The 23,741-nt window shown below is 39.6% G+C and overlaps 1 protein-coding gene and 1 long non-coding RNA gene across 2 annotated transcripts in view; both read right to left on the bottom strand.

The window, feature by feature from the left end:
* Snap25 (Synaptosomal-associated protein 25kDa) overlaps positions 1 to 23,741 on the bottom strand; it is a 287,198-nt gene that overhangs the window by 149,654 nt on the left and 113,803 nt on the right. The window lies entirely within an intron of this gene.
* Positions 9,392 to 23,406, bottom strand: LOC147757127 (uncharacterized). Its single transcript, XR_015324438.1, has 3 exons — positions 11,976 to 23,406; positions 11,670 to 11,878; positions 9,392 to 10,850 (listed from the first exon to the last, which is right to left on the bottom strand). It is a non-coding gene; the product is annotated as an uncharacterized LOC147757127 (long non-coding RNA).

The following is a 23,741-nucleotide window of genomic DNA, read 5'->3' as shown; positions in this document are numbered from 1 at the left end:
CTCTTTTTCTAGGCCTGTGTAGCTTGTTGGGCTTACCTAATCTCCTAACACTATTGCGGTAATGCGATGGCTCGAAACCTATTGTTTTTTGATCCTGAAATTAATTATTAGAGGGTTTAAGATCAGGCAGACTATTTCTGGAAGCAAATAGGTATAACTCTATTACTCCACTGTGAAACCTTACTGATCCTTAGGCTGTTACTTCTTGTTCGAAATCCTCTCTCCTTATTACAAAGCTTGGTCATTGAAAAGTTTCCTTTATTAGGATTAAATTCTATCCTGTGACTCTACAGCAAAATCCTTTTCTCACGATAGTCATAATCTGTGATTTTTTTTCCCTTCATAGTGCTAAATCAAAGACATGCGGTTCCTTTCTGTTTCTAAATTACGTAATTTGCATTATCCTAAATAGTTCGAATAAAACGGAACTTACAACAGAACTTTCTGTTTATTTCCAGCGAGGCCAAACTTCGACGTAGAATAAAATGGTAGTTATTAAATAAATATCTTTGACCAATACCAGGTCATCATTTGGAATGAACATAGACCAAATCACATTACCCAGCTTGCCTGCTGGCTTATTTGCAATCTTCTATAGCCTCCAATTCACTCTTGCAGATCAGTGATACTATCAGTTGTCCACGACTTCAATACGAAGATAATAATTATGAGAAAAATCGCAGCATCGCTACTACGTTATATCGCAATGCATCTGTTAGGGCACGGTGACCCGGTGTTGAACAAGATGTTGTGACACGGGTTGTGTGATTGACGCCGATTTAACCATGACCTTCCCAGATGTCTGCTCCAAACAGTTAAGCACGAAATAGCGAAAGAATGATATATAGGGACAATGAAATCATAATGAGATACTTCAGGTGTGGTTGCAACGGACTCAGCTAAATACATTTTATACTGACCGAATAATGGCGTTCTCGATATATTCTTTCCTCTGTTACAGAGGCCTTAAGTCCGTATTGAATAAAAGCCATACCATACGCACAAACATATGGGCTCAATACTACAATACGGTGATCAGGTTTACGAGCATTGGCCGAATGCTTAGATCTCATAATCTATTGGGTATAACCATTTCAGAGGCACAAATCATCGTCTTTTCGTTTGGGCCATCAGGGAAAGGGCGTATGGGAGTTGCTATGGTTTTTTTCAACAGTACAGAACATCCCTCTTTCAAGAAGCCGTTGTTACTCATAAACTTCAACGATTTCGCTTTCGAGTACTATTTTCGTTGTACTAGAGTTTATAGAGATCGGTTTAAGGCCCACAGGCTGCCTGTACCGTCGCTTGCGTGATGACGGCTCGGCGAGGAGATAGTACCTGGATTCCAGGGAGTTGCTCGTCTTAGCATGGTAACGTCTACACAAAATATTTCACTGTATTAAAAGCATTAATTGTGGTCAGTTGAGATAATTTACCCGGCACTTTATACGCAAAGGACGAGTCGAGATGCTGACGATAGGCTGCTTTTCTTTGACACTGCAGGACATAACTCTTCTGTTAGATTCATTGCTAAGCTTTATATTAGATGCCGTGCAGCACTGTATTCTTCATGCTCTTTCTTCGCTACTTATAATGTTTATGAAGCTAAAAGATAGTACTTTATGAAAATTCTCATGATTAAGATCTCGATAACGTCTAGACGTCCGCTTGGATAAAAATATTTCTAAGGCACTTTCCTGCAGATAGAACCCCAAGGTGTTTTTCAGTATGAAGCTATTTGAGAATTGCACGAATAAAGTTGGAAAAATGCTCGCTGAATATTTGAAAAGTAACTTCACATCTAAAAGTTATTTTTCTTTTACGTACGATCATTATGTTAGTGCTCTAGTTATAGCGGTCTAACTGTAGACGCCAGTCGCTGTTTTTTTTTTATCAGATCTGAATTCTACTTTGCAAGCAGTACAATATTGCATTACGGATGTTTTCCAAATATTTCACGATTTCATTGTACCGGGTAGTGTCTAGCCCTTTCAGAGTGTTTCTTTTCCTTTCTTTTAAAAACGCACACGTTATGCCTTAAGCAAAAAGTTTGCACAAGGCATTCCTATCTTTGCTTCTTTTTGTCATTACTAACTTTAAAATATTATTCCTAGATAATCTACCATGCTTCCCACGGATGCTTTACCGTTCCACCACTTCTATCTTGGACCCGTTGGACTGAAACCGTTGGACACCCGGGGGCAATAATTTCAGTGTTTAGAATTTTTGCACATTCGGTCGGTTTCTACGCTTTCTACGTACAGATGGCAAAACTGAAATAAGGTCGGCCACTTTTATGTATTCTTGTTGGCCTTAATGCTGCTCTCGGTCCTTTGTTAGAGTCGACCTATGTCATGAAAAGTTCTGTAAATCGATCAAGTACCATCTCTGCAAATCTTACCAATGTTTTCAGTGCCTTCCTGCGCTCTTTATACCGACGTATTTCTTTCTTATAAGTACCGAGATCTACCACTTGTCCGACAGAAGCTTATCGATAACTCCACACATGTATGTCTTCTGCGGTGTCATTCTAAAAGTACTCTGTGACTCTTAAAAAAACTGTATATCTCTCGTACCAAAAAAAGGGGAGATGATAAGAAAGCTCGCGTGAATGTGCCATTCAGTCTCAGCTCTTCGAGCTGCTTGCCTTGGCACTCATGGGCGCACACAGAGAACTATGACTTATTAGGCTAAACAAGTCGAATGTCACGTAGCCATCGTATCGACTGCAGAAGCTATTCCATAGTGGAAGAACTAGCACGAAGGTGGCGCAGCAGGACATGTAGGAACTGCTCCAAGGCAAGTTAAGGGCGATAATGACGACGCAACATTCGAAAAAGAGAAAATGCTGTTACATCGTAAGGATATATATATATATATATATATATATCACTAGAACATTTCGCACAAGTTGACGAGGAAACGAACTTTATAAAAGGTACGCAACCTGCAACTATTTTGCATTTCTCTCGTCATGCCTCCGCATTATTAAGTACGCAGGCGGATGCTCGAACTCGACCGTGTAATACATAGTGATTGTGATGACGGTGCGGGTGAGAATCCGTCTAAACCCGAAACACTCCTATGGAGATATTTCTCTATACTGGCATCGCCTTTGCTAAATCTTTCTCACTTCTTCGATCTTTCTGTTTCGACAAAGTGCCGATAGACAGTGCCACATCGAGTAATCTCAGCCAACTAAACCGCAGAGTACTTCACAGAGAAAAAGCACCGCTTGGCTCTTTAACGGATCGCTATTGTATGTTTTTTTCCTTTTCTTTCTGCTTTTTTCGTTCGTATGAACATTTGTTCGCTTGCACAAATAAAACAAGCCCACCAGACCTAAGCTCAGACTGTCACGAACGCTGTTGTCATCGTCGTCACAACCGCTGTGGATGTTCGAGGGAATCGGGCTGACTTCGGGGGAACTCGATAGGTCATGAACGAGAAGAAGTTAACGAAAAAGCAGACAGATGGTGAGGATAGATACGCGTTTGGTCTGTTCGCATCACTTTCTCTCTCCAAAGCTCGGTTTGTGCCATCCCCGCTGCAGCGGCTACTATTCTTTGAGCCCCCTGTCGTGTTAAGGGACTGAGACTGTCCCTTCGACCAATCAATCCCTGTAATTGGGAAACGGCCCCTTTCTTTCAGCAAATGTAGGTCTAACTAGGTTTGGGTTCGTTCGCAAATTCAAAACTTGCACTTTCTTGTAGGTCCCGACTTCGTCCTACAATGATTGAACTAGAAGGAAGTGTGAAGATTTTCCTTCTGCGAATCTGCGGGCGGTAACTCGACTCGGTCGGTAACAAGTGACAACCCGACAACGCCTCTGGCCTCGAAGAGAACGCGCGCGCATCTCCCACTTCTACCCGTTTACGTTTATCGTATGAGAAACAGAATGCTCTTCGCGCTAAGGCAAAGAATAACAAGTCTAAATATTAGCCTATAATATGGCTTCTGAGAAGTCCATGAGAATGGAGAGTAACGCTATATTTCAGCTCTCATGTTCCATTCCATGTTACTGTGATATTGATCCTGCCTATTCCGTTTCAGTCAATAGACCGCGGGTAAATGGACAAGCGTTCCGCTCTTTTTTGTAGATGCTCTGGGAAATGTCAACGATGCATGAAAGATATGAAAATTAATTGATGGTATTAGCTTGTAGCGATGCTGTGCTGTGTTCGTAATTCCTCTTCCCTTCATCGAAGGTCAGTAATCAGTACATTGCCTATATAAGGCTTTCTGTATGTTAGGCCAATATGAATAAGGTAGTTAATTACTCCGATGCTGCGCACATATACAATGGACCCATTTAATAGAAAAGGAAAAAACGTATTGAATTCACTTTGGTAAACGAAAACTCCGTACGATGTCTTGGTAATAGACAAAATTGAATATTGGAATGCAAAGATCCTTAGCTTGCTAGCTCTGAGTTTATTTTCTAAGATAGTATAAATGCACAATACTTTATTCTTCGATTCTAATCTTAGCTAACCTACAATCTATTATTGAAAAAAACAAAAGGTTGAGAGCACAGTGCCCTGAATCATCTCTTTCTCATTACGATTATAAGAATAAGTGTAAAAGGTATTATTACCATTGAAAAGATCACGTCTCGTAGGTTTTATAGATTTGTCAGAAAACAGGAAAAACTGATCATTTTAGAGCTAGATTTTGCGCATATTTTTTTAATTTAGACAGGAAAAAGGCATTATGTCCTTTTTGTCCTTAAGGCTGGTTAACGATTGTTTTTTGTGTTCATAGGTAGGTCCCATGTTTCATATCACAATTTTATCATAAAGGGTGCGGCACCTAAAGCAGAAGTCCTCTCTGTGATTGTGTCTGAATAAAAATAGACACTTCAACGAATTCTCTTACATGTGCTGAAAGTTTCACTTCTAACAATCATCTTTCTTTAATAAAACTACAATTCGCTACGATATCAACTTCAATTCGGGACTTGAATCATTCCCCAGTCATCCTTCTTTCTTTTTCATTCATTCATCTTTTTAATAGTAACCGTGATTCAAGCAACATTAGCAGGTGTACATTGATTGTCGCTCAAGTATTCTACATATTAGAAGTTCTAACGGAATCAAATTTTAGCAGGCCGAAAGTTTCCAAAACGCAAGGGCTCAAGATAGCTAATAAAAAATAGGATTGTTCAGTCATCTTCTAAAGGGCTCAAAAAATAGTAATTTTTTGAGCCCTTTAGATCTAAAAGCTCTTGACGATTTTTGGCACGCTTCATAAAGATCTTTCTGGGACTTTCTAGAAGGCACACGAAAATTGCTCATAACGTGAACCGTCTACTTCGGGCAAAAAAAAATATATGATCCTAGTGAAAGTTCTTCCCGCGCAAAAAAGTGAAATTCTTACTGAAATTGCGAAAAAATATATATTGGCATTTCCTACGGCCTCAAATAATTATACTGCTCCAAATTCGACGTCAACTAAGTAAATTTCTCTAAGTTTTGTTTTTCCTTTAGCGCGCGTGCCGTACAGACACGCAGCAGCTGTAGCATGTCGCAGGCATCAGATCCAATAGTGCTTTCCTTTTTGGGTCTATGAATTCGGTTGGTTCGCGGTTAAGCAATCATCAGTAAGTCCTATCTTCCCGTTAGTAAGTAATATTTACCTATTGTTATGAGTGCTAGTATCGGACTAAGGCTGAAATTTTGAGATCTGAAGTAGACACTACCTGTTCAACGCAAGGGCTTTTGTGACCCTTCAAGTCTCGCTGCGAACATGAAGACACTTCGGGAAAAGGTCGAATCTATGTGATCAAAATCGCATTGGCCTATTGCACTGAAACAGACCTCAAAAGCCACCATGAGAAAGAATCACTCACAAAGGAGCGAAGGACTTGTCCCGGACCCGACCTATTTCGATAGAAGCGGAAATTTTTCCTTTTATCTTGATCGTTTACGAGTGTTCTCAGTTAAGTACAGAAAATCGTCTACGAAGGAGTATAAATTCAAACTTCCTTTATTTAATCGTATATATTGTGTAAAAACTTGGCTTCGTAAGGTTATCAGCCTTCCTCTTGTTCTTATTGGCATTAATGTTATTACAATTATACAAGAATTATGAATACCCACCACGCGAAAATGTGTAATTTCTGCATCTAAGGATGACCATATATAGGTGGCTTATTGAGTCACTCTCCATTGGCAGGCAAAACCGCTGGTTGTAACAGACGATTCTAGGAAATAACGGTGAAACGTGGAAAAATTAATTTATGTCACACTGTAGCTTGATTCAGATACTTGAGGTGACATTGACGAAACATTTAGCTATCTGTTTTTACCAAAAAACGTAAAATAAACCGAATAACGTTTGCACTGTTTTTCCTACAAAGACAGCACATTTTTACGTTATTTGCCGATTCGTAAAAAGAGTACGAGTATTCCCGATGAAACTTAATGTATCCATTTTACCTATACAAAAAAGGAACTTAGTCTGCCCTATACTCATAGTGCTTCAGGCTATGAATACAAGAGTACTTCTTAGTTGCTCGTTTGCTTTAATTTTTCGGCCGCATCATCTAATCGGTTACAGATAATGCTATTGCATAACGTTGTTACAGGCCAGGAACGGTTTATATATATATATATATATATATATATATATATGTGCTTTAGGATTGTTCGTTAAAAAAGTCGATTTCCCAACGAGAGTGTACGTTTACGATGCCTTCACCGAATTCGGTTACAATGACCGAAAAAAAGATGGCCACCAGATTACCTGGTGGACGTGAAAATACCACTTATCTCATGCCAGGTTGCATGAATGGCTCCATTATTTATATAAGAGAAGTGGTTCTCGCCAGCAGAGTTTCTCAAAGATGATCTTTGATGTGTGTACTTAAGGACGAGACGGACACAGGAATTTTCAGACCGGATAACTCGATGTGGTCTGAAGATGACGGATCGAATCAGTAGCGTAAGAAAGCTTAAGAAGTCTCTCTAACTCACACATAAACAACGTACTTTTTTGAAATCTAATTAAAAGTGTTAAATAAGGATAAATTGATATTTGAAGTCGTGTTAATAATAATAATTACATGTTAGCTCATCGAGTAAAATATTTTTACAAGAACATCATTGGCTGTTTGTTTATTATAAAACAAGTTAGTTGAGGCGTGTAAATTGAAATATCACTACTATATCACAAGACCATTTGCTTTTGTTTACCTTTATAGACGCTTTCAGATCAGATTAAGGCTTTGGGCAACAATATCCACAATTGCACTTTCTTTAAATAGAGTAACGTATGGAGGAAACATGTATTCGATCTCTATCCACTAAAATACGAGTATTACGCTGTTACGCTGAGTTAATCTCAGTTTCGTTTATAGGCAGTACATCAGCTTTTTCGAACCCTTTTGCACGGCTTAACCTAGAACAAATAGCGTGAAATCATGAGATATTTGCAACAGCTGAATAGAATTATGTACTCTTTATCTACTTATGCCCAGCTGGGCTGACAGCATCAGAGATCCATGTATTTACCTGTTAGTGATTCTTACGGGACATCTTGGACCTTCTATCCGTGTCGGTATGTAGTCAACAAGAGCCTTTCCACTCAAGCCTTACGTCACCAAAGTGGATCCGGACGGAAATAATCGATCTCCTCTGGTAACTTGTGTATTAAAATTGTACACAAAGCTGAAAAGAGACTTTCTATGCCGCGCTGATTTGTAAAGGTCATTTTCTGCAATGGACCCTCGACAAGAGATCGCGTTCATGAGCCAAATAATAACAGTTTCAACGCAACAAATAGTTTCACGAAATTTTCGACTTCACGATAATTAATATAAAGCATTCGAGTAGACCGGTAACATATTTTTTTTTATTCTTGTAACATATTTTTTATTTTTGAAATGTGCCATATGTATTTCATTATTTTTGTTTATGCTTCTTATTTCACTATAATATTTATACATAATTTTAACAAAGACCCGTCTTGGCCTTTCATGAAGTGGCCTGACTTTTAATCCCTTTACTTTAACATTAACAGCTTAACAACATAACAGAAAACATTAACAGCGTTAATTAACGGCGTTTTGCTGCTGCTCGTATTAAGCAACAGTGAGGAGAGGAATATTTGCTAGGTCCCCAAATACATGCTTCAGCATGCTCTACCGCCGATGTTACATTGTAACATCTCAAGTACCTCAAATGATGCTTAAATAAAATGTAGAAAAAGGCCCTTCAAGTGAGGTCAATATATAATTGTTGTAATCATTAAACGCTAACATGGCTTATTATAACCAGCTATTAGAATACATTTAACCTTTGTTCTGAAATATCGAAATTACAACGAAACAACATAAACCTTATGCATGATCACGAAAAACAGAACCGTTTAAGGTAAATGGCTACGTACGTACGTACGTACGCACGCACCCGCAGCTCAAGAAGCAATGCATTGAAGAACCTTAGCGCACTAAGTTCGATTATGTTTGTGGTAGCGTAACGTATTGAAATCAACTTAGCCTTCTTCGCACGGAACGCCCTAAACTTACCTATGTTTACTGTTTTCTTAAGCCGATGTTCAGAGTATGTCTGTTGTTAACCTCCACGGCATAGTTTGTCAAATTGTTGGAGTTATTAAAAAGATTCAGAGTATATAACTAAAAATCAGCCAGGAATTGACTTGTTTTCTTAATGTTTTCACAGACTTCTGCACCGTTCAAAAAGTAAGGCCGTACAACAAGGACAGAAAGATATTACTGCGGCCATTAAATGGGTTGCCTTTGAAGGCTACACCTGTATTTTGTATGATAGGGCCCTGTTTCAATTTGCTTTTTCTTTTTAATATATTAGGTAATCCAGCGAGTCCTGGCTGGCTTTTAGGACAGTGCGTAAATTACTGTGCATTGCATGGTGATTAAATTTCTAATTATGCACCACTACCTTATAAAAGATATCGCATTTTATGTGCAAATATATATATATATTTAACTGTTGTTCATGCACGGTCTTGCAGTCAGAAAGCACTGAGTTGTATGAGAGAGAAAAAGAAGTAGGAAGAGGTGCGAAGCTGGGAGGATGCACAGAAAAAGGTGCCTCGACTACGTGACCTGACGGTCATACTCTCGACTTGGCCAGCCTTGACTAGCTATAGCGACAGCGTGTCGCAGCTGCTGCATCGGGACGTGTCTCCTGCATTAAACGCGCTCGTCTGATTTGCCGACGAGAGCCGGCGTCAACAAACAGCCCATACGCAGCCATCTAATATTCGTGTACTTTACACAAATAGAGAGAACGCGAGAAAGCGTTGTTTGCCGGCTTACGACGTACGCCGGTACGCACTGTTCATTGCAACGTTTCTTTCAACTCTAAACGATACTTGATAAACTAATAAAAACACTTCGCAATGCCTTTACGACATAATCAGCATTTTATTATTATTATTCCGTCCTTCCGACATGACCGCCATCGTGCAGTTCATTCCATTTGTTACGTTATTATATATTTATATACATATATATACATGTGTTATACGCACAGAAAAGGGGTCGCCTATGTATAACATACATTAAACTGTACGGCAAACTTTGTAATTTTGCGATAAACTCGAATTTAGACTTATTTGTTTTTCATTGGATGTTCGGTTTTCTTTTTTGAGCCTCTAGGTCTCAACATATTTACCTTTTAAGGTCTAATAATCCTTAAGGTGAAAGTTCCTCCTTTTTACTCTAGCGCCTAGAAGTGGTACGCCAAATGTTTAGCATTGATCAGATAGTTTTTTACATTGAAGTATACGTACTTCCATAAACCATACAGATCCGATTATATACATATATGTATACATACTATGTTATAACGAGTTAATGGCCGTTGAATAGCTCTGTACTAAAGGCGCCTGGTCGGACTTCATTTGACTGCAGGCAAGCGTGTTATTTGTCTGCGGTGTTCAGCTCAACGTGTTCATAGCGCCATGACTTTCTCAAAAAAGCTGTAAGCTCTTCAGATTCTTCTTCAGATCTGAATATTGCTAAGCTCCATTTCTGAATTTTTGATACTCAGCGTATGGATGGTTTACGATAATAAGTTCATTACTCTGCTTCATGATTAATGCTAATTTGATAGAAGAAACAATCAGCTTTCCAAGCTTTGTAAATTCTGACGTGTCAGCAGTATATAACGTTTTTGTCTAGCTAATTGCTTGTTAAACTCGTCACAAAACTAACCGCGTTGTTTAGATCTTCAGCTGTTCATTGTTTAACAGAAACATTGGCTTCGCTCTAACAAAAATAGACCGTATTCGTATTAACCATGTGTATTTGTACCGAAAAAAACGCTGTTCTCCCAATCGTCCTGCCGATCTTGAACAGCTATCTATAAACAGCCTTCTCTAGTAGTACCTTGCAAAATCGTACGTCGAATAGCACGTGTTCAATGAAATTATTACTGGGTTACTCACGATATTTCACCAGCGCGCGACCGCTGTCAGTTATTTCAGTGGATGACTATATAAGTCAACTTAAATAATAACATAGGCCAAACGAGTTGCCATAGTATCTTTTTGCCGGACAATTCCCGACAGCCCCTTTTCCGTCGAAAAAAAAAACTTTGTCCGCATCGTTGTTTTGCTTGGGATTAGAACGCGGTTGGACATCCTATCATATCGTGTCAGCAGTAATATAGCATAATTAGGCGGTACCGCCGTCGTTGGGTAGAGTGAACGTTATTGGAACAAGGATAATAGGAGAGTAAACAGGAGCCTTCCATACGTCGTGGAAGCGGATGGCTGGGCGCAGACGCAGGCGGCAAACATGTTTAGTGTTAGGTCCAATGATAGGATAGTACGTAAACAGGAGTTACATGCTTTCATACAGCCTGAAAGGATCACATTAGCAATTTAAACATTTTCTCTGGTCAAAAATGGCGATTAGGGACACTCGCTCGCATCAGATATGTCGCTGTTTAGATGTTTGCCCTAAATATTTTATAGAATATAGACAGCTTGAGTAGAGTATTGAACATTGAACAAAAAAAAAAGTTGCTCCCCTTCCATGTCCTCTTTCTTGACGAAAATCACCTCTATGAACCTTGGTTATTTCTTAATATTCTGAGAAATCGTTGCTGCGGATAAATCCGATTGTATAATCAAGTGAAATCTTCTTGTAGCTGGATTCGTAGTGCGGCCGTTCTACAAACAAATACTAATTTTTTCGGTAAAACTCCCTACCATGTAGGAACTAATTAGAGCTAAATGTAATCTTAAAAACAAATTAATATAAGTGCTACGTTTATAGTTTATGGGAGTTATTTTCGGATAATAATACTTCGTTTTTAAGCTATTTGAGCTAATAGTTACGAAATAAACTGGTTTTTCAGTTAACCCATTTAGTTGGCGAAGATGCGAGAAACGAGACTTTAATTGACTTTGCCCAAGGTATAAACAGCGTGAACACACTATACGAGCTGACGGCCCAGGGAAGTTCTGCTAGGAAAACGGTTTGCTTGAAAGTAAGACACACCGTTAAAATACAGCGCAGCAATAGCAGGAAGAAGGCAAAAAATTGCCACCAAGGCAAAAAACACAACACTTTATATCCACTACTTTCGTTCTATTAGGAGATAGCAAATAAAACCGTGCCGTATTTCGTATATGTTAGCGCCCTCTGTTCGTCTAACCGTTCGCTTACTTCCTACCTTTTTTCGTTCGCCAGTTCGTTACTTATTGTTGATACTCGTTTTTCATTTTCCTAACTCCCACTGTCTCTCACTGCAGCTTTCTTTAGATCCCTTTTCGACTCTTCCTCTATATCCTCATTGCCCAACGTTGCTCATTCCTGCACTCCTCGGTGGGCTGACTATGAGATCGTAAACTTGTGAGTGCGGAGACGGCTACCGGGGCGTGCCTGGTAAAGAGGACTAGGGTTTATTCAGTTCTACACAACACATGGCCATTATCATCATATCCCCTATGCCTACCTTTCCATTTGAAATATTCCTCACCTTTCATTGCTGCTCTACTTTTCTTATTATCAGAACCAAGTATTCGTTGGTAGTTTTCATCAAAATCGACGCATCGCCAACGTCGTGCTGATAAGGGACTGGTGGCTGCGCAGGCAAAACTGAAACCTCAAGTTTCGAAGGAAGGCAAACATGACGACGAAAAACATTGCCTCATCGCCTTGACGCTTTTTTGACGCCTTGTGTTAAACCGCCAGCGGTTGCATAACCGGAAAAATGGTCCGCCTTAAGACGTCAGAAATATACGTCAATAAGAGCACGTAAATAATTTCAAACTTACCTGTCTGAAGTATGAGTAAAAGCAGTGAATATGTCAGTCCCCAGCATGCATGCTTTCTTACCTATTTCGACTTAAACGTAAGTCCGGTTTGTGCATATAGATCCGTATGACATTCGCAAAAATATCTCCAACGATCTTGATCGTTTCAATTGGTTGGCTCGAGTTGAGGACGAGAGAACTTCGGAACGACAAAACAATTTTTCATAATTGCAAACTTTGCGAAGTTATAGCAACAATTTAAAATATACGCGCTAATGGCAACCGACACTGCCGAATTTCATGATTTTGTATATCTATGCAGACCCAAATTTGGTAAACGGCCATTCACTGGCTTTGTTATGCTATTCTTGAATGAAGACTGTACTTATATGTGACAGTTCTGACCGTTTTCGATGAATCTATACATTTTTTTGTGTTTCAAAAACAAACATCAATTTATCAATGAAAAGAACAACAACGACAATTTTCTCCTAGTGAATCATTGAAAAATTCTTGGTGTAGAAACGACAAAAAGTTTAGAATCACGGGAAAGTGTGTGCGGTGGACTGCAAAACTGTAACTCTAAAAACCTAGTGGCGACATGAGTCTCTCTATGGGGAGTGTAACTTGATGGTTAAAGGAGGCTGATTCTGATCAATAATCTTCATTTGTAGTACGGTAAAACGAAAGAAGAACTTCTTGTTCACGCAATTCGATTGTTTGTATCTTGTTCAGATGTTACCTTTAATCCATTTTTCTCATAATGCTAACAAACTCTGACGGTCCCATCCGCATTGATAGAACCGAAAACAAGGTCACTTGGGAACACTAAGTTGTCAAGATAACCAGGTCAATCTTGTCGCATACTGCTATAATTTCGTAAATCATTAACGTAGCCAAGATTCTACTACCCCCATGCGAGTTCTCCTCAAAAATCTTGTGATTCCTTTTTGATTGTCCTCTGCAAGATTAGTTTACGATATAGACCACAGTACATTAAACGTCAGAATATACTTCGGTTGCGTAAAGATGGTAGTAGTAATTTTTAAGCTAGTACAAATACGAGCTGTCAATTAGGACTACATTATATTTTTTTGGCTATTAGAGATATTCGGCATTATCCCAAAAATCAAACATCTTTAAGTTTATATAAAGTTTTAAGCAAGCCACACACTTTCAATATTGCCTGGCGCTCAAATTGTCAATGACACTTTTTCTTTCTAGGCATTGGGTTATCGTTTAAAAAAGGAACTTTCGAAGGCGAGCCGGATTTTACCGCTTCATATGATATTATTGTTAATCCTCTTAAATCACATGAATCCGCTTGGCCGAATTGTTTCACCACACATGTAACTCATATTGAAACAGGAGATGAATCTATGACCGACGAGGATAATTTAATCTGAACCGGTTCAGTCTAGTGGTCAAAAATACTTTTAAAGCATATGAAACATTTTTATACATGAAAATCTAAAAACTAAAATGGCAAAAATAGCAACAAGTGGCAGTTGTATGGAAATGTCTCTGACGGTCCCTTTTCGCTCCTTTTCTAGAAGATGAAGATACAGCGTTGAACGGGAAAATATGGGTTAATAAACTAGATAAACCGATTCCCGGCCTCAGTGACCTGAAAACCGCACCAAAGTAGCCTCAACAACGGATAGGGAGGCCAAATGCTTGCCTGGGTAGCCTGACGAAACAGTTCTAACGAGGCCGAGTGGATGCGTCCCCTTCGTGGACAGGGGTTTATATGACAAATGGCCATCAGTCAATGCAGCGCCTTATGCAGAAATATGGTCCAGTTTCCCCTTCTTTAAATCACACTGCGAGTGTATATATGTTACATTAGCTGATAAAAAAAACGAGAAAAATATTAAGCAATATTCTGTCATCTGAGGGCTTACGACGCTAAGTACATAATCAAGATTTGTCAATCCGACACCCTGATAACGTCAAGACCAGTTCTTCGAAAGTCTAAATACGAGGGCAGCCGCTAAGGTGGTTATTACTGCATGCATAAAGAAAATGGGGTTTGCAAAAGTTTAACCTGCGAATAATGTAATCACATGACAACGTAAAACGGTCTAACGGTCGAGGAAACGGCAAATTGCTTTTATTAACTATTATCAGCTCCGGTAGGGGTCTGCGCTGAGCGCATTGATTTTAATCTCACTCACAATTTAGCCTCACTACATCGCATTTTGCGAATAGCAGGAAGTAGCAGACTTTTGCTGACGATTGCCTGTAGCCGTCAATTAGCATGTCCTTGTTCAGAATAATTGGGATGAAAACATAGGCGAGGGAAATAGGAAATGAGTATTATCTAGGCAGACGCGGGCGTCATCACAATGAAATTGCGCCGCACGTTTCTCTACCAGCCGGGAAGAAGAAAGATTACAAAGCGGTCAATTTGAATGAGTTCGAATGGAAGGGGCGGTGGGCGAGCTGTGTAGCTGTGTTGCTTAAATATCTGTTAACTTTCCAGTGATTTCTTTTAGCTTCTGACGACGACAGATTCATTCGAGCCAGCAAGGTTATTCTAAAACGCGAAACGTCACGCTAATTTGACCTAATCCACGACCACTAAAAAATCAACCAATTAGTAAACATAGACTAAGAACATCGGCGAGATTCTGCTAATGCCCTATACTCAAATTGTAGCATTTATATCTATAGGTATATAGCGTACTGCTCAGCACATCGTTTGCAATAATTGTAAGGCATATCCTATAATTTCCAACAAAACAAGCAAGACGTCCTCCAATACCCGATTTGCATTGCTCAGTCATCGGTTAGAAATATAATGTTTTGATACACAAATGATCTTATGGACGAAACATTCAATTGGCTCACAGTCAGAGTAGAGATCGTCAGAAAGGGGCTTCAATTGAGTTGTCTTTCCTTTGTAATGAATTTACCAAACGATCTTCTTTATGGAGGCACAAGGAAGCTGAGCGTGAATAATGATGTTCATCATAAGCATAAGAATATAAACTATTCTGAAGACGAGGTGGAACACACATGAAAATGTGTATTTCCTCTTGACCTTTACATGTCAGCTTTCAAAATGATCATGGTTTACATGGCGTCGATACTTCACAATAACAATATGAAGAAAAATAAGTTTATACTAAATGCCTCGTAAGTCGTCATTATTTTACTTAAAAAAGTCTCCCCACGGCTTACTGAAATCACCATTTATGAGCCTACGTTCCGAAATAATAGATTTAGAAATAAAGAAACTGACAATATGAACGCTGCAAACGCAATTTCTGTGCTATTATACTTATCATTTTGCTATAGAAGATTAATCGAACCATTTTATGACATGACCGTCCCCAGACAAATTTACACCCGTCGCCACTCTTATCAGTTATTCCCACCAATTAAAGCTTCGTTAGATTTCGTGTATTAGTCTAATCACTCTCAGATGAAAAGTGATAACCAGATGGCAACTGACGTTTTCGAGGCGCCGACTGAGGTGGATAGATCACGTCGGAAAGGAAGTTGTGTCCCATAGCGCGTGATGAATTTGGCATAACGTTGCCTGCACCATGACCCAGCAGGTCGGAAAACAAATCTCTTCGGCAGTGCCCTGGGGCATCGTTCCAAGGTACATGCCCTGCGCTAGGGCCATTCGCACGGAGCAGTTACACTGGGTACTCTACAGAAGCCTCTCAGTTCTGTCAAAGAGCCTGTTACCGTCTGTGCAAGCCAAACTTCAACTTTTTTCAAAATTCACCTGTGACTGTGGTTAGACCAAAAATAGGGTTCAAAATTAACGATGACTACTAAAACGATACGACCGGCGCTTTCATTCATTTGAAAAAAATACATGACCATGGTGCATGACATAGTTACATTGAAATAGCTAGACCGAAATGTCAGGCAGAACTCACATTTTTTTGTTTTTAAAAGAAAATAATAGACTCAACATCGGACGCATTCAAAGCAAATGGTACGGCAGCAAACCCAGCTATGTTGTCAGAGTTTTACAGTTTTTATTACTTGAATAGAGAAATTGCGTACCGTAGAATTACAGCGGATAAATAAATTTATATACTGAACCTTAGCAAGAAAAATTAATAAGGTTGGCTATGTGCCCAATCGAACGTTCTTGACAGATCACTAGGTAGTATTTCTAGGTAGTATTTCGTATAAGATTGCTCAAATACGAACCTGCTGACCACGAAGCTCACGCCATTCACACGCAATATTACCGTTACTTGATTGGAAAATAATAGATGCGAATTTCAAATGAAATTTCAGTGAAACTGCATGAATTTCCGCACGTGTGTTCAATTACTGTTGTAATAAATAAATCCAAGTACATCGATGAATCAATGTGTGCGTATAGATATGATTTTGTTAATAACAAAAGACTCTTCGATCGTATTTCTGGCTGGTAAACTTACACAAACTGTGATCTATGTTCACTAAAATTAAACTAAAAAGGAACGTGTTCCTACCATAATTATTGCAAATATCGTTAAGACGGTCGCAGAAAAGATCGAGGTATGGACAATGGTGTACAGACAGCACACTCCGATTCTTGGTTCGCACAGATTTCTCTCCAGAGCAGTCATCGTACCTATGCTATCATTGGAAACATCTTTCTGTCGAAAATGTTTTTCATCGCTTCAACGAAGCTACGTTTTCCGAGCATCCATACAGAGTACAACCAAGCATAGACAGCTAGGGACACAGGTCGTCGCCTCGAAAGTCACACTTTCACAACCAGGCAAACTTGTATTTAAACTACCTTTCACCCTGTGAAAGTTCCTCGCAAATTTCTGTCTAATAAACAAACTCTATCGATATATAGAGGAAAGGAGTATTTATGGAAATAAATGTCTATTATGTAGGCTGTGAAGAGCAGACGATACCTTTAGGCCACTGAAAGAAATAACGGAAGAAAGCTAAATGCAGATTTTGATTCGAAAATTGTTTATATGATAGGAAATAATATCGTATTTCATTAGGATTTACTGGTACCGGTATCAGACAGCAAAAAAAAAAAAACAACAAATCAATGTATAACTAGTTGAAAATAATCATGTGGCATAGTCAGCAATCGCTGCCTTGTACAGCGCTCCACGAGATTCGAAATAATTCCTAGCAAAGAAACGCGCAAATAGTCATTAAATTCAATTTAGATTTAACAGCCCATTCACTCTCTGGACCCCGTCAGCTGCAGCGTCTGGTCCAGTATGGTGCTTTCTAGCTTTTTTAGCTGTTCACTTAGTGTTTCAATATCGTCTTCTCTCATTTGTGACCTGTCAGGACAACTAACGTAAACATAGGATAATTAAGACAACATACAACAACAACGAATGGCTAGTAATTAGAATATTGAACTTAATTTCACTGCGCTAGAGCACGTGTCAATGAGAGACACCGTATGTGATGAACGGGGTCGCTTAATAGTGATCAAATCAGAGATCTGAAACGTTCTTTGCAGCAGACAAACGTGGCTATATGCACGTCATTTTGGGTTAAAATTGTTTTAATCTGGCATCTGTAATCGTGCTCTCGCTGAAAAATGCAATAGGTATTAAGAACAAGGTTTTTAAGCCTAATTAAGTATAGTTATGCTTTGAAGGACGCGGACACCCGTTTCGTAGATGTTATTTCGTTATCCGCTACTTAGTTGGGATAAAATAAGCTCGAATCACCGACTGTCGCTTTCCTCCCCCACCGGACGGAGCAGTTGCTGCTTAATTTCTTATTATATTTTCAGCCACTTTCAGTCATAGTGAGGATGAATATTACTTTCATATAAATTCGCAACTAGTCCTTGTCTATTCGGCCTTATCCATTTACACAAACAAGTTTTAGTGTTGTCATGCGCGGTCCTGTGTCGAATGAACGTTTAACATCTAATTAAAAAAATGACACCGCTACGAGTGGGAAGGGGGAGCAAGAAAAATGCAAGCGCCGAGTGAGGAGTGTTTCAGTAAATAGGAAGTAGATTTTTGACCTAGGCCAGCCGTTCCAGACCCGCGGTTACAAGTGCTAACTATCGACCTACCCGCAGTAGAGGGCGTACCCTGTAATTGGTCTCCGGTACGCGGCAATGGCTCAATTCATTGCTATACTAGTCCATGTGGGGCAGGCAGCAAACTAACTATAGGGTGAGTACACCAACAGAATGTATATACGAAACGTAAATTGGCCGCCTCAGTAACCACTGCTCACCCTCCTACCCGACATCTCGTTGATTACTTCTTGTAGACCACGCTTAGATATATCGATCCATGCGGCAATGGCAGGGAGCAAAAGCTTTTCTCGTAGTGGAAACTTTGAATGTCTACAGTAGCGTTGATGGGTACGAGGGTAAAAATCGTTGCGGGTCGGACGGTGGTGCTTTCTATGGCTAACACCCCTGAGTAGCCATCCATATCAGGATAGCACAGGGAACGTCGGCAATACTATTTGCAGGTATTTGTTGAAGGACGGCAAAAAGGTTTTCGTTATCGAAGGACACAGAGAGTGTCATAGTAAATTCCAGACGAGTAATCATTATCTTACTTGCTGCGAGCGTCGATGCTTTAGAGGATAAAACCTTTATTCCACGCAGTGAGAAGGATTGGGAATGCCTCGACAAACCTACGTGATCATTCCATTTGATTTTTTTCGCTGGCAATATACCTAGAAATGCTTTTAAAAAATACTAAAGTAAAATAATTTCAAATCACAGAACACTAGACAAATACATAAACGATAGGTAAAAAGTGGCTGATTATAAAATTGAATGAAAATCAACCATTTTTTAGAAACAGTTCGTCGTTAATTAATGAGTGCACCAATATCCATATTTATATGTACATGCAGAGAAAACAAAGTGAGGTCCGGCGCCATTAATGTCTGCTCCGTATTGGCGATTTTATAGCGCTTCAACGAATGTCTCTCGTTTCAAAACAGAAACAGGCGAACTAATAGCCAGCAGAACAAGTACTGAAAGCTGCCCTGCCTTTTCGACAAACCGCGTTAAACGTTTTCAAACGGAACAAATATGTTAAGCTAGTACTAGAAAATATCCAGCTGCATGTCGCACACTATGTGTCGCTTTTATTCAGAAATAAGTTTTTAATATATTTAAAAATTTTTAAACATTATTTGTACGTATTTCTGAACATTTTTCTATACCTTTTTTTTTGTTTTTTTTTTTTTAACACAGTACAAAGTGCAACTCACACATGGTACACAAATGAGGCCGTTAAATGCATCTTTAACAAAATTTACGCGGAAGATTGACCAACAGACAAAGCTCTTTAGTAAAGCTATAATGATTAGCATTTTAGCTAATGCGTCTGCAGGTTCTATTTATAAGATAAGAAGTTTCTTATTCTTCTTCTCACAACCCGTTGACGCCAGTCTCACGCAGAGCGTTTGTTGTGAACAAAACCGAGATCGTTCAAGACGTTCATCCAACGTTAGCGAGCTATCCCTGTTCATGTATTCCAAAAATCAACTAAAAACAAATCAATTATGTTTTGCTTTAAAAAATATACTCAAATGTCGTGTACTTTGGAGCGATTGAGGACGGTATATGTTTCTTTCTTAAGGGTTACATAAATGAAGAAAAAGTAATTATAATTTCCTCTATATTGCCGTAGGCGAACACATACCGCTGCACTATATTAGACTGAACAATGCAAATGCTACAAGACTGAGTGCAGTAGAACGTTATTTCGCAACCGCATTTTAAAGCGTCAAGGACAAAAATCTCCTTATCTTTGTTCCTCGTCTTCAATTCTATTTCAATTGCTTATTTTTTTCTAAGAAATAGCTTCGATTTTGTGTCACGTGCCCTTAAATTTGCAGATAACAGGTATACAATTTTGTTAGGGCTAATACCAAATTACTTTTTCAATTTGTTCGCAACGAACGAGTAAATCCAAGAAATATTTGATAAGGGGCTACGTTGATGATTAGGATGACATAAAAGGCTATGAATCGCAAACAAACGTTTTAGCATGCATCGTAATGACAAAGGGTCACTTACAAAATCTCTTTTGCCCATCTTTATTCTATCATCCTTATTTCTACGCTACTTGAGCATATTCAAAATGCATAATTCATTCACACTTCTGAGTCAAAGAAGAATGGAAAGAAGGATCGATAGATCATAGTTAAATGAAGCACACCTTGTTTAATTTTGTGTGTTTCTGAATCCTGTTCTTTATTGTAATACTTACTTGTTTATTTGCGTGTGTCTAGATTTAGCAGACGGAAACAGTCTACCCTCGATACTCGATGAATTTTCGAAGCTCACTGTTGCTGAGTTTCGTTTTTCTGTTGGGCTGTCTATCTTATCTTACTGCGTTACAAAACTTTTCTGCCATTAGCCGCGCGCCACTGTTGCAAACTTACTTCAAGTTATATTCGACAGAGCGCTCTCTATCCAGTCCTCTTTACTATGCAAATATCGTGTGATGAAATGTGTACCATAGTCATACCGCAGAGTCTTCATGCACTTCCTAGACCTAAAAGCTCCAGTCAGGAAATAAAGAGCGAGTCCTCCTTCTACTATTGCTGCTGCGAAGCTGATGAGGAAAGCCCAGTGTCTTACGTGGCTCTATCGTCAGCAGTCGTAAAGCAGCAGGAATACCAAGAATGAAGTACAAGATACAGTGAGGCCAATGCAGTCTGACCTAACAGCAAGAACTCACATTCCACTGATATTCCTATGCTATATGTAGACAGCTATAGCCTAGGCTTCTGAACGAGCCGTGTTTCCACCTAGCGCTAGATGGGAAAACTTTTGATGATTCATGCCCACAAAAAAGCGATTCGTGGAACATTTTTCTCCGGACGTCATATGATTTGTACGGTAAGTAGTGTTGCAACAAAGGCGAAATAGACATAGGCAAAAGGAAGCTGAATGTACATATACTTGTGTGTGTGTGACTTGCGCGTTCAAATGTGAATCTCTCTACGGCTAAGCGTTCCTAACCACCACGAACAACCACGTATCGTAGTCTCACCCACGGCACCACTGATTACATTCTCTATTGAAAAAACCCAGAAAGTACGAAAAGCCTATACGGGCCGAAAACCTTACATGCACAGGCAACGGAACCCCGAGTCCTCATATTATCGTTGATGAATTGAGGTTTATGCCATTTCCTACAGCTTACCCGAATGATGCAGGCCAGGTTCAGCTCATCCTAAATAATACGGAACTGCTCTCGCATTGACGGAGCTCCAAGACCCCTCCTATACGCCCTATCTCTCTAGTACACAAGCAACCACATGTTAAAAAACCTGGGAGTACCAGCGATCCCAACTGCAACTGCTATAGCGACCAAACAGGCTCCGTTCTCGTCTAGTACTCGACCTCCCGTGCTCTTTACGGCGAACAATCACCATTCAAAGGGGTACAAAATGGTAACAAGCGAAAGCTCTACAATACAACGCGTATGTGAGTATTTGAGTGTAAACTGTTTAGAAACTGCCCGTGGCGTATAGTGGTAGAACGGTATGTTATCAGCTCGTGCACAGTGCGGCTAGTAAGTACAGTAGCTTTAACATTATGTCTAGTACTAGATAAGTGAGAAAAATAGAGCAAAAGAAAGATAAAGATAAGTCGCCATACGCGTTGGTCAGTCGGTGAGCGAAGAACATAAAAAAAGGAAATATCTGTTTGTTACGCACCGTCGCGTCCTCCTCCAATAATAGACGGCTGCGCCAAGAAAAGCGTGAGATGTAGTGGCTGCAGCAGTAATCACAATAGTTGCGACGCAACCAGCCGGCCCCATTCCATCCCGACTAAAGCCCAGACCAGGCCAAACAAAACAGCACGCCAATGTGTCTATATTTCATGGGCTTTTGCTTGCTAGCCGTTAGTTCCACATTCGTTCTTTTTTAGAGTGGGCAAAGAGCATTTCGCCGTATTGACCTCAGTAACGCCCGGCACAACCAAGAGAATGAAGTGGAGTCGACAAACCAGTATCTGTGCTAGCATGGACAACATTTCGGTTTCTAGCATGTGGCGTCATTTGCTTTTGACGTCGTATCGAGCATCCATTCGCCAGTGCCCAGTATGCACGCAAGCCACTTTCCTTTTTCGGCTTCTATTGCCTACCGCTCGTCGTTCGACCCATTTGGAAGAGGTTAAAGATAGGCAAGGCGATGCCTGTGGATTCACTTCCTTATTGCTTTTTTTTCACTTCGCCGCAACAAACGAAGAAAAAGCAAGAAAACATAAGTCAGAGAAATAGTAGCCTGCAGGGATGTGAAGCAGCCAAGTCCGTGTCATTTATTAATGAGGAAGTTGGGTTCAATGTTCGATGTTGCCAAGTCTAACATCTATAAATGGTACTCTCCTCTCTATTCCAAATTATCCAGCCATACGTGGAACCTGCAGACGCGAACGACGCAGTATCTGGCATAGGATATAAGTGAGCTTGAAAGCTCAGTGGAATAGTGGGTCGTCGTTGCAGGCACTCATCGAGCCATAGGAAGATAGATCTTCAGGAAAAAGGAGTATTTACTCTCGAACCCCTAGTTTTCATAAAACCTCATTTCCCCTTGATACCAAGAGCCTTCAGCAAACACCCAACTAGTGAATTGAACATATCAAATAGTATCTGAGCCTAAAAAGCAATGACCTTTATATGCCTTTCCCTCTTATAGGGGCAAGACTAGTTGGCCCAGGGACAGGACTCGCAGGTTTTGTACAAGATGAAACTATCTGGTGTAACTTTACCGTAATGATTTGCTATATACATGTCTACATATGATTTGTATTAACCTTGAGAAAGGTAACTTTGATATAATAGTCAATACCAATCCATGATATACTATCAATGAGGGCTAAAAGCTAAGCATCTTACAAATAAGGTGAGCAACAGGTTAAAAACTTTGTCCAAGATGAATTCTATTCCTTAGCTAAATACAAATCTAAGTCTCCAATACGTAAACTTTTTTAAATTCTGATCACCTGTGCGCTACGGTCGGCAAAGGAAAAGTACATGGAATTATCCGAGGTAGATCTGCACTTCTAATGAATGCCAACAACGAAAGAAGTCATCCTTACATAATATCCTAATAGGCAAATTTGCATAAAACCTAGGAATCTGATATGATAGATCATACATAGATATATGTTTACGTTATGACTAGAGACCATGTCATAGCTCTGCCTGCCGTTTTCACTTGCAGACACATTTCAGTATCGAACAATGCTTCCGATAAGGCATGAACGAAGAGGGCTTCTTCGGAAATGAGAAACCATCGAGTCAAATAATAGTGCGGAATCAGAGTGTAAAAAGGTCTGAGATAGCCTTAAGCAAGAATCCGATAGAAGTAAGGGGAGCATTTTCATTGCCCTTTCAACAAAAAAACGCGCATCTTTTTTCCATTTGAAGTTCCAGACATATGTATATTCACTGATGGAAACCTTCTAACATTGCTATTCGACGGCACAGCTTTACTAGAAAGACCAGATTGCTCAACAGCGACTTGTTTAACGTCAGCCATAC

Source organism: Varroa destructor, unplaced genomic scaffold (assembly GCF_002443255.2).
Source record: "Varroa destructor unplaced genomic scaffold, Vdes_3.0 BEIS01000003.1, whole genome shotgun sequence".
Classification (NCBI taxonomy): Eukaryota; Metazoa; Arthropoda; class Arachnida; order Mesostigmata; family Varroidae; genus Varroa; species Varroa destructor.
The sequence above is the reverse complement of the archived record's forward strand: the minus strand, read 5'-3'. Positions and strand labels throughout refer to the sequence as shown.